The sequence below is a fragment of the Procambarus clarkii genome, chromosome 82 (assembly GCF_040958095.1).
Source record: "Procambarus clarkii isolate CNS0578487 chromosome 82, FALCON_Pclarkii_2.0, whole genome shotgun sequence".
Taxonomy (NCBI): Eukaryota; Metazoa; Arthropoda; class Malacostraca; order Decapoda; family Cambaridae; genus Procambarus; species Procambarus clarkii.
The window spans coordinates 5,653,584-5,665,600 of record NC_091231.1 but is presented as its reverse complement, the minus strand read 5'-3'; the positions used below and the strand labels follow the sequence as shown (position 1 = coordinate 5,665,600).

Genomic DNA, 12,017 nt, shown 5'->3' with positions numbered 1-12,017 from the left:
TATATATATATATATATATATATATATATATATATATAATATATATATATATATATATATATATATATATATAATATATATATATATATATATATATATATATATATATATATATATATATATATATATATATATATATATATATATATATATATATATATATATATATATATATATATTCACTGTGGTCGAGGTCCCCCCCCTTAAGGGCCAATTACTGACCCTGTCCAGGAGGCAACCCCACAACATGCTGACTAACTCACTGCTAGGTGAACATAGGCATTAGGTGAAAGGAAATATACCCAGCTATTTCTGTCCCGCCCGGAATTCGAGATTGTGGGTCGAGAACGAACCCGACTGTACTACCGGGACGCTCTAGTATACACTCTAGTATACTGGGACGCTCTAGTATACACTCTAGTATACTGTAGTAAACCAGCTGAGCATCGTTGCAAATTTGAGTATTATCGTATATCTGTAGTAGTTACTTTGTTTGGGCCTTAACCCACTTTTTGACTTTGGGCGTGGAGAAAGGGGCGTGACTTTTGAGCTTTTTGGGACTCTGGGACCTTCCGACCCACTCGTTGTAGCGGGCTTGTGGCGCCTGTGTCGTTGTCTTGGTGGCGCCTGTGTCGTTGTCTTGTGGCGCCTGTGTCGTTGTCTTGTGGCGCCTGTGTCGTTGTCTTGGTGGCGACTGTGTCGTTGTCTTGTGGCGCCTGTGTCGTTGTCTTGGTGGCGCCTGTGTCGTTGTCTTGTGGCGCCTGTGTCGTTGTCTTGAGGCGCCTGTGTTGTTGTCTTGTGGCGCCTGTGTCGTTGTCTTGTGGCGACTGTGTCGTTGTCTTGTGGCGACTGTGTCGTTGTCTTGTGGCGACTGTGTCGTTGTCTTGTGGCGACTGTGTCGTTGTCTTGTGGCGACTGTGTCGTTGTCTTGTGGCGCCTGTGTCGTTGTCTTGGTGGCGACTGTGTCGTTGTCTTGTGGCGACTGTGTCGTTGTCTTGTGGCGACTGTGTCGTTGTCTTGTGGCGCCTGTGTCGTTGTCTTGGTGGCGACTGTGTCGTTGTCTTGTGGCGACTGTGTCGTTGTCTTGTGGCGACTGTGTCGTTGTCTTGTGGCGACTGTGTCGTTGTCTTGTGGCGACTGTGTCGTTGTCTTGTGGCGACTGTGTCGTTGTCTTGTGGCGCCTGTGTCGTTGTCTTGGTGGCGACTGTGTCGTTGTCTTGTGGCGACTGTGTCGTTGTCTTGTGGCGCCTGTGTCGTTGTCTTGGTGGCGCCTGTGTCGTTGTCTTGGTGGCGCCTGTGTCGTTGTCTTGTGGCGCCTGTGTCGTTGTCTTGGTGGCGCCTGTGTCGTTGTCTTGTGGCGCCTGTGTCGTTGTCTTGAGGCGCCTGTGTCGTTGTCTTGGTGGCGCCTGTGTCGTTGTCTTGGTGGCGCCTGTGTCGTTGTCTTGGTGGCGCCTGTGTCGTTGTCTTGTGGCGCCTGTGTCGTTGTCTTGTGGCGCCTGTGTCGTTGTCTTGTGGCGCCTGTGTCGTTGTCTTGTGGCGCCTGTGTCGTTGTCTTGTGGCGCCTGTGTCGTTGTCTTGTGGCGCCTGTGTCATTGTCTTGTGGCGCCTGTGTCGTTGTCTTGTGGCGCCTGTGTTGTCTTGTGGCGCCTGTGTCGTTGTCTTGTGGCGCCTGTGTCGTTGTCTTGTGGCGACTGTGTCGTTGTCTTGTGGCGCCTGTGTCGTTGTCTTGTGGCGTGTTGCATGTGTAACCTTTCGACAATTTTTCCTCGTGCTGTCCTTGGCGGCGTTTCTGGGAAATTCGAGTATACCGCGGATATGTGCAGCACTTGACCACTCCCCAGACTGCTACCCACAATAGTCGACTAACACCCAGGTTCCTAATCCCTGCTAGGTGAACAGAGGCAGTGGGTGTAAGGAGACTTGCCCATACGTCTCGCCCTGCCTGAGATTGTGTATTGCTGTATCTGTGAATTATTATAAGATTTTTATACTAAGTCGAATTTTTATACAAAGTTGAAGTTCAGATAAAAAAATAAAGTTAAATAATAATACAAAGGTATTGTGATAATATCCTGACATTTACTGGAGAGTGTGGGCCACAGGACCGGTGGAGAGAGTGCACCACAGTTCCAATGTGGTGTAGCGCCATGTGTAACATATCTGTTTACTGTTATTGTTTACACTGTGGTCTTGGAGTATTGTCTGGCCTTCTGCACTCTGCTCCCTCTAAACAATATTTAGTTTTCCCAGTGGCTCTTCTTAACTAAGTTACCAGACGATACAAGCCAGAGTGTGACGCACATATGTGCCTGCCAGACGCAACACATCACTAACAAGATATTATTTGACTCACTGTAACAACTATTGTGCTAGAAATTAATTGAAGTGTGAAAATCTGCTTTCAAGTTAACATGAAAGATGGACTTCATACTGAGCCTGAGGGGTATTGGACATTGACAGAGGAGTACGGCAGTTGGTTAATGCTTTCAACACGATGCCTACCCCCCTTTCCCCCACACAACCCCTCAGCCACACATAACATCCTGTCTGGGGAGGATGTGTGGGGGTGGCGGGGGAGGGGACAGGGGCTGAAAGTGAACAAAATTAATTAGATGCTTTTAAAACGGCTTTTAAAAACATTATCTTTAATGAATTTATCAAAGTGGTCTGAATAGCTGAAATGTATCTTGTGAATGAGTCTCTGACCGTAGCCTCATCCCAGAGTCTTATTAATCTTTCCAAGAAGGCAATACAGAACGAAAGATCAATTGACTCGAAACGACAAGGAAAAAGAGCACAACAGAACAAGGAAGAACACCTGAATATATAACAGGAGATACAGTAGTGACATCTGCAGGGTGCAGTTGCGCCTCCACAGATCTCCAGTATCATCTTTTGATACTGGTAATGGCTCAAAAGGGCCACCACTTACGGGCTATTCATGCCCGTGCCACCTTTTGGGTGGCTTAATCTTCATCAATCAATCAGTGACATCTGAGAGTTGAGAATGGAGAGGGCAGTAAGATGGTGTAAAGCAGGGCTCACTAACACTTCCCATACTACACACGCGTCATACAAGAGGAAGGGACGGGTGTGCTCCAAGTGTTATTTTTTTAGGAAGTTTCTGACGACGAAGGAAAAAATAAGTGTTTACCACCACTCGTGTACCACACGAGTGGGAGTACCACAGTGTACCACGTGACGGGAGATGTACCACACGTTTCCTGCCCGAAACGCATTGCGTAATAGTGGCTTTAGGCATTGTATGTACTAGCTCTATCTATATATTGATCCATTAATGTAACATCACTTGTATGTATGTACCTTACCTGAATAAACTGAACTTAATGTGTGGAGTGGGGGAGGGAGTGGCCTTGGGTCACTCCCTATATTACCCTCTCCTTGGCTATAGACACATCTGGCAGGTTAATGAGGGTCAGCCACTACCAGAATACTCAGATTGTAAACTCTGTGATAAACCTTTAATGCATTCACTAGAACACTATATTGTTGAATGTGAAACCGTAAAAGACTTTGGACTTCCTGACTTATTGTACCACTAACTGTTCCAAAATTTGCTTGTCCATTTTAAAAAATGAAGAACAATTTTTATTTATATTACTTCTAAAGCTGCATCACTTATGAACCCATCCCTGCCCTTGTGTGGCAGTGCACAACAGAAAGTTATTTTCACATATTCATACATTAAAACATTGATTGTAACCATGATATATATGTGCTTCAGCCTACAGTTTAGACCTATTGCCTTGTGTATGACCCTCTGTCCTACGTGACAGTGAATACCAGCATTATCCTCAATTTAATATGACTTAATTGAAATCCTCAGATTAGGCAAAATTGTAATTAATTTTGTCAACAAAGATGTTAATAATAATAAATCTCTCCCCTCCTCTCTACCATCTCCCCTTCTTACCACAACATCACTTCTCTCATATATAATACTAATATAAGTAATTACTGTTGCCCTAGTGTTAACGTTTTCTTCAACAGTCGCCCCTTTATATGATTTTGATTTATTTCATATTTATTTATTTATATATATACAAGAGTTCTTACATTCTTGTACAGCCACTAGCACGCATAGCTTTTCGGGTAAGGCCTTAATTCTAATTTTCACACCCCCTCAGGAAGCAGCTGTCTAACTACCAGGTACCTATTTACTTCTAGGTGAACAGGAGCATCAAGGTGAAAGAAACTCTGGGAATATGTTTCCGCCTTCGCTGGGGATCGAACCCGGACCTTTAGGACTACGAACCCTGAGCGCTGTCTGTTACGGCCCTCTCGGGACGCAACGGGGTTCTTACTCTGTTGTTGTTAGAGGAAGATGTATCCGGCCCCAAGCCAGTAGTGGCTATCAAGGGATGTGATCCGTGACGCAAGTAACTTAAAGGGGGAAGGGAAAGAAAGTTAAGAACTTAAGATTATAATTCACCATCACCAAATAAATAAATAAGATATAAAAGAGTGCACAGGGGGAGGGGTAATAAACACTTATTTTACAGGGGAAATACACTGTAGTCTTCTGCTGAAGACTATGGATCCTCGCTCTCGGTGCTAAATCCTCGGTGCTTCTTCGTGGCCTCACAACGAATTCTTCTGAGAAGTTGAGCCTACCCTGGCCACAGGTCAGCCAAAACACAGGTCCACTGGGGGCACCGCCGTGGAGGCCGTCAACCACACGTCCAGCTGGTCTGCTGGCAGGTTCCGGATCAGCAAGGCTGGTCGGGCCACTCCACGAACGATATAAGGGGTAACGCCCTAGACAGGAGCCTCGTGTGACACCACAAATCACTCTCCTGTCCTCAATACCCCAGTGGATGATTGTCTCCAGCAGTCGGTCCCGGGTAATCCTTCTACTGCCACTCCACTGGCAGGGTAACACCACAGTGTTCTTCCGGGGGACGACTTCACAGCTGCTGCAGCAAAGCACAAGGTATGGAGACGGCTGCCTCGGGTAGACTGACTCAACTTCCATCACAGCAGTCCCAGGTCGACTCTGTAAGCAGACACGTCATCAATAACTGGGACACACTAAGGCACCTCACTTACAGGCTCAGACACAAACGCCCACCTATCCACTCCATAGATGGCGCTGGTGTCTGAGCACCACCTCACCAGGGGTGAGCAGCGGCGGTGTTGAGTGCTGAACGGGACTGGAAACTGGCCCTTGTGGCCGGTATTCGCCGTCCTCACCAGGTGTCGTCGTCCGTTTGGCGGGGGTTTCGGGAGCTGACCCACAGATGGCGCGGTCGTTACTGCTCCGTGCTCGGACGCTGGATCCGGGTTCGTAACACTGTCCACTCAGCCTTCAGGCCCCCGAGTATCAATTACTAATATGATGAGTATCATATACGATAATGGCAACACTTACTTAAACATGCAACATACAAAGATGATGAAGAGATACGCCCTCGGTAATAATTTACAAAGTTTAATCAATCAGCAATGACATGTTGACGAACTGATGATTGATAAAGATTAAGCCACCGAAGAGGTGCACGGGCATGAATAGCCCATAAATTGACGAACTGTGTAGTCATCACTTTCTCCCACTCATCACCACCTAATTCCTCCTCATCACTCTTCGTCTTCAGACTAGATTGAATTAATATGTTTGTTCAATATGACACCAGAGGAACTGCTGATGGCAAGACAGAAATAATGTAATATTGACAGAGTGCCTCACAATCTAGCCATTGTTGCTGTAGTGTCCCCACTAAGAGAAAGTACTTGGGTCAATATTCATTCATTCAATATTCAGAACATTCCCATGGAACTCATTGCTCAAGAATCAATAGCAATTATTTTTGTTACAAGCTCTCACTATAGTTGTAGCTAGTTTGTGTATATGTGATATGCCGTTTATCTATAAACCTAAAGTATAAATCCTTATGATTTTCTTTCAGCTGTTCTGTTCCCAGCTATCCACATGTAAAGTTATATCATGTTGTTGTTAAAGATTCGCTACCTGAAACATAAAGTTCCAGGTAACACGGGCTATGGTGAGCCCGTAGTGCCTTAAGTTATATTAATGATTGACGAAGATTAAGCCACCTAAAAGGTGGCACGGGCATGAATAGCCCGTAAGTGGTGGCCCTTTTGAGCCATTACCAGTATCAATAGATCACTGGAGTATCACTGTAGTATCCGAGTATCTGTAGTATCTGAGTATCACTCCAGTATCACTGGAGATCTGTGGAGGTGTGACTGCACCCTACGTGACGGGAGATATCTCTCCCGTGAGTTATATTAAGTTATTGGTATCATATGAAGTCACCTACTGGTGACTTAGTGGGGATGACTTCGATGAGTGAACAGGACTGGTGGGGGTGACTTCGCTAGTCTGCCAAAGGTAGGCTGGGGGCAGCTGGACACCCTTGCGCTATCTGTTCCAGCCACTTCTCTTCCATATAATACAAATGCATTTGGGACCTTATATATGATATTATTTAACAAGGTCAGTGATGACATCATATACCAACGTTACTGATGATGACATCATACAGCAGGGTGAGTGATGACATTATATAACAAGGTCAGTGATGACCTTAAGAGGTTATACCAACGCACCCTCCAAGTGCCAAGTATTGCTATATCGTGGACAGGTCTCCGCGAGATTACCAAAACCTGGGAACTTCTGTTGAAGGTCAAATAAAAGTCTATTATTAGGAAATATATATTAAAGCTTAATAACTTGGAGACCAAACTGGCACCATACAACAAGGTCACTGATGACACCATACAACAAGGTCACTGATGACACCATACAACAAGGTCACTGATGACACCATACAACAAGGTCATTGATGACACCATACAACAAGGTCACTGATGACACCATACAACAAGGTCACTGATGACACCATACAACAAGGTCACTGATGACACCATACAACAAGGTCACTGATGACACCACACAACAAGGTCACTGATGACACCATACAACAAGGTCACTGATGACACCATACAACAAGGTCACTGATGACACCATACAACAAGGTCACTGATGACACCATACAACAAGGTCACTGATGACACCATACAACAAGGTCATTGATGACACCACACAGTAAGATCATTACTTGGGTAAATTAAGGTCACTAAAGGCACCAGGCAGTACAACACCTGATATTACTATAAAGGTCCCCCATTCACGACATCAACTTGTTAAATCAGTTGGCACCATTCAGTAAGGTCAGTCGTGCCACGACACAGTAAGGTCACTCATGCCATGATACAGTAAGGTCACTGTTGGTGACAGTTGTTAAGGCCAGTGATGATACAAAGTTGATGTCAAACAATAAAGTCACAGAGCCGGTGTCAGCATACTGGAAAGGTCACTGATGGTATCATCCATCAGACCTAAGGTCAATTATAACACCACACAGGAGGGTAACTGTGACATCATTTAGAAGGTCACGAACGGTAGTCTACAAAGTGTTTGATGCCACAATGCAATAAGGTCACTTATGGAACCAATCAGTGAAGGTATTAATGGCATCAAACTGCAAGATCCCATCTGACATCACTCAGAAAATTCACTGATGGGGACCAGATATAAAGGTCACTCTGGTACTTTCGTGTCAGGCCAATTCTATATGTTGTAATGTCGTGCCACGACACACTAAGGTCACAGTAAGGATGGTAACAGCATGGTCCTTGAAGTTGATCTAAAATAAGGTCACTGATGGCTCCAATCATTAAGGTCTACTTGACACCATTACCAATAATGACGTCATACGTAAAGGACACCGATGGCATCGTACAATAACATTATGTTTTCAATGATACCATTCAGTAAGGTCCTTGAGGGGTATTATGAAGTGATTGATGTGACCATATCAATAAACGATGGCAAAATAAAAAGGTCACAATATCAGTGTACAGTAAAGTTACACTGTACCACTTAAAAAGGTCACTGATGGTGTTAGGAAAGTCATTTATAGCACTACTTAAGGTCACTGATGGTGTCATGCAAGGTCACCCATGGTATCACTTAGGAAGGTCACTCATGGTGTCACTTAGGAAGGTCACTCATGGTGTCACTTAGGAAGGTCACTCATGGTGTCACTTAGGAAGGTCACTCATGGTGTCACTTAGGAAGGTCACTCATGGTGTCACTTAGGAAGGTCACTCATGGTGTCACTTAGGAAGGTCGCTCATGGTGTCACTTAGGAAGGTCACTCATGGTGTCACTTAGGAAGGTCACTCATGATGTCACTTAGGAAGGTCACTCATGGTGTCACTTAGGAAGGTCGCTCATGGTGTCACTTAGGAAGGTCGCTCATGGTGTCACTTAGGAAGGTCACTCATGGTGTCACTTAGGAAGGTCACTCATGGTGTCACTTAGGAAGGTCACTCATGATGTCACTTAGGAAGGTCATTCATGATGTCACTTAGGAAGGTCACTCATGGTGTCACTTAGGTCACTCATGGTGTCACTTAGGTCACTCATGGTGTCACTTAGGAAGGTTACTGATGATGTCATGCATTTAGGTCATCAACCAAGGCTGTATAGTATGGCACCATACAGTGACAGAACCATTTGTTAATATATGGTATGCCACCATACATGAATATTCAGTAAAGGTCACAACCACCGGTGCCAAGGTCAGGAGGGATGCGGGTGACCTATAGATTCCTCTACATACTAAACTACATAACATGAGCAATATCGGGTAGACATTGTATACAGCGAGACGACGAGGAAGGTCTCTGGGTACCAACAACATTCACACCCCCGAACAAGCCTTATAACTGATAAACAAATACAACAATACTGTACACCGTACCTGTATGATACAAAGTATGAGGGGGGAGGCCAATTAAGGATCAGTATCTACATAATAATTTACAATATACACTCGTAGGCGAATCTGAGTTCGGCCTCCGGAAGGTAACATTCATAGCCAGTATTCATCAAGCATTTGTGTGTCAACTTACGACACATGTGCATCTTTCCTCAATCATGGCGGTTTAGTTTGTATTTAATACACAGTTGATGAGGTTGGAAACGCTGCGAGGGTCATTCTTGACCCGAGGTTATTATTGCTAAAGGCAGCCTCGCGGTGCTTCGAAGCTCAAAAACTACTTAATTATTGTAAACTAAGCCACTATGATTGACGACCGACGCTCAGAACTTGTCTAAGGACAAGTACCTGATGATCAGTTGCCAGGTGGTGGCATACGTACCCTTGATCCGAGAGGCAATGAAGGCACTGCTCGCCCTATATCACGCAGCGTTAATGAGGCGAGGGTGTATATAGACAATGACTGCGTCACCTGTGGTGTTCGTATCATTGGGAATATTTATGATCGCAAACAAATTGACAAATGATATATCCAGATGACTTTAACACAAGACATTATTTACTATTGGAAGATTAAATCCAAATTGCACACTTAAAAATAAAAAATAAATATGTTATAACATCATAACTCTAAAGAAGTTATACTAAGATTATCAGTAACTTATTTTTGAAACAAGAAAGGCACACTGTGCTATTCCCTTGACTGTAATGGAACAATTAACAGTACAGCCATTGCTCTCTTAAATATCTATTGTATATAAAAATTACCAGATATTAGAAATGTCTGTTTTTTCATTCATAACCATGCATGGAACAATAAGAACAAATAAATTCTCGCTAATTAAGCCACTACGCTATGGCAAACTTTCTTTAACTTAAGATGTACAAAAAAAAACTCAAGATGGCTCATGAATTCAAAAAATTATACCAGATATTTTGAGCGACACGAGGGAGAACTGTCCTCATGTCATCAAACTCAATAACAACTCTCTCACTGAACATTCCGTAATGACACGACGTCTGAGACTTCATTGACTCAAAAGTATATTATTATTATTTATTGTCTTTCCACTTCTCATGTGATGTAATCATTGTGAAGGAAGACAAGTGGTTTAGGCTTGTTCTTAGTGGTCAACACCTCCACACGCCCCAGAGGTTACTATTCCCTGTATATTGCAGTGGTGACTGTCTCCTGTACGCTACAGTGGTGACTGTCTCCTGTACGCTACAGTGGTGACTGTCTCCTGTAGGCTACAGTGGTGACTGTCTCCTGTATGCTACAGTGGTGACTGTCTCCTGTAGGCTACAGTGGTGACTGTCTCCTGTATGCTACAGTGGTGACTGTCTCCTGTAGGCTACAGTGATGACTGTCTCCTGTACACTACAGTGGTGACTGTCTCCTGTAGGCTACAGTGGTGACTGTCTCCTGTAGGCTACAGTGGTGACTGTCTCCTGTAGGCTACAGTGGTGACTGTCTCCTGTAGGCTACAGTGGTGACTGTCTCCTGTAGGCTACAGTGGTGACTGTCTCCTGTAGGCTACAGTGGTGACTGTCTCCTGTAGGCTACAGTGGTGACTGTCTCCTGTACGCTACAGTGGTGACTGTCTCCTGTAGGCTACAGTGATGAGTGTCTCCTGTACGCTACAGTGGTGACTGTCTCCTGTAGGCTACAGTGATGAGTGTCTCCTGTAGGCTACAGTGGTGACTGTCTCCTGTAGGCTACAGTGGTGACTGTCTCCTGTAGGCTACAGTGGTGACTGTCTCCTGTACGCTACAGTGGTGACTGTCTCCTGTAGGCTACAGTGATGACTGTCTCCTGTACACTACAGTGGTGACTGTCTCCTGTAGGCTACAGTGGTGACTGTCTCCTGTAGGCTACAGTGATGAGTGTCTCCTGTATGCTACAGTGGTGACTGTCTCCTGTAGGCTACAGTGATGACTGTCTCCTGTACACTACAGTGGTGACTGTCTCCTGTAGGCTACAGTGGTGACTGTCTCCTGTAGGCTACAGTGGTGACTGTCTCCTGTAGGCTACAGTGGTGACTGTCTCCTGTAGGCTACAGTGGTGACTGTCTCCTGTAGGCTACAGTGGTGACTGTCTCCTGTAGGCTACAGTGGTGACTGTCTCCTGTAGGCTACAGTGGTGACTGTCTCCTGTACGCTACAGTGGTGACTGTCTCCTGTAGGCTACAGTGATGAGTGTCTCCTGTACGCTACAGTGGTGACTGTCTCCTGTAGGCTACAGTGATGAGTGTCTCCTGTAGGCTACAGTGGTGACTGTCTCCTGTAGGCTACAGTGGTGACTGTCTCCTGTAGGCTACAGTGATGAGTGTCTCCTGTACGCTACAGTGGTGACTGTCTCCTGTAGGCTACAGTGATGAGTGTCTCCTGTAGGCTACAGTGGTGACTGTCTCCTGTACGCTACAGTGGTGACTGTTCTGTTCCTTGTACAGTACTAAGGGTACTTGCACTTTAAGCTTGTCCAACATTATCATTTTCCTGCGTTTCAAAATTTCAAATAATTTTGTGCAAGATTTCCAACTTAAGATACATCGTTCATTATTGTAACACTCTCAAGAGATATAACAACAAATAACAGTCCGATATTATACACAGACATCGATAAACTCTAAAAAGAAATAACACAGACGCTATTAACATGAGATGATAAAACAAATAGAAAAAACAATCTATTAACAATAGAAGCATTCACCTCGTAAACGCTCCATCGTTGTGATTCACAGCTCGATATCGAAAGACATTTTTCCCATAGACACTGAAGGTATTGTGATACAGCAATAAGCTTAACGCAGATTTTCTCTTCTCTCTCTCACTTGAAGCTGAGTCAGTTTCTAACGCCGGACCTTCTTCACCAATTAATGAAGACTGTGGTTTTATGAGATCCATACGAGTCTTCATGGGTTCTTCTAAGAGGTTTGGTTTAGTGGTCATCAGCTGACTCATCGGAAATACAAGAAAATCGCTCATAGATTGATCAATACAAACCAAAGCTACCAACATGTTTTTGGGTACACAAGGCAGCATCATCCAATAATATCCTTCATCGAAATTCCAGTCTTATTCCAAGAAACACGCATTTTTGCACACGAGACACACTTATAGATACAAAATGATATCTATTTCATCAGCATGTTTATGTCACACTGTCAAGCCACGCTATACGTG

General features: G+C 44.4%; 1 long non-coding RNA gene across 1 annotated transcript; it reads right to left on the bottom strand.

Moving 5' to 3' along the window:
- Nucleotides 1-498: 498 nt before the first annotated feature.
- LOC138358248 (uncharacterized) lies at nt 499-1,460 on the bottom strand. The gene is made up of 3 exons (XR_011225285.1): nt 1,384-1,460; nt 1,295-1,339; nt 499-604 (listed from the first exon to the last, which is right to left on the bottom strand). It is a non-coding gene; the product is annotated as an uncharacterized lncRNA (long non-coding RNA).
- Nucleotides 1,461-12,017: the final 10,557 nt, after the last annotated feature.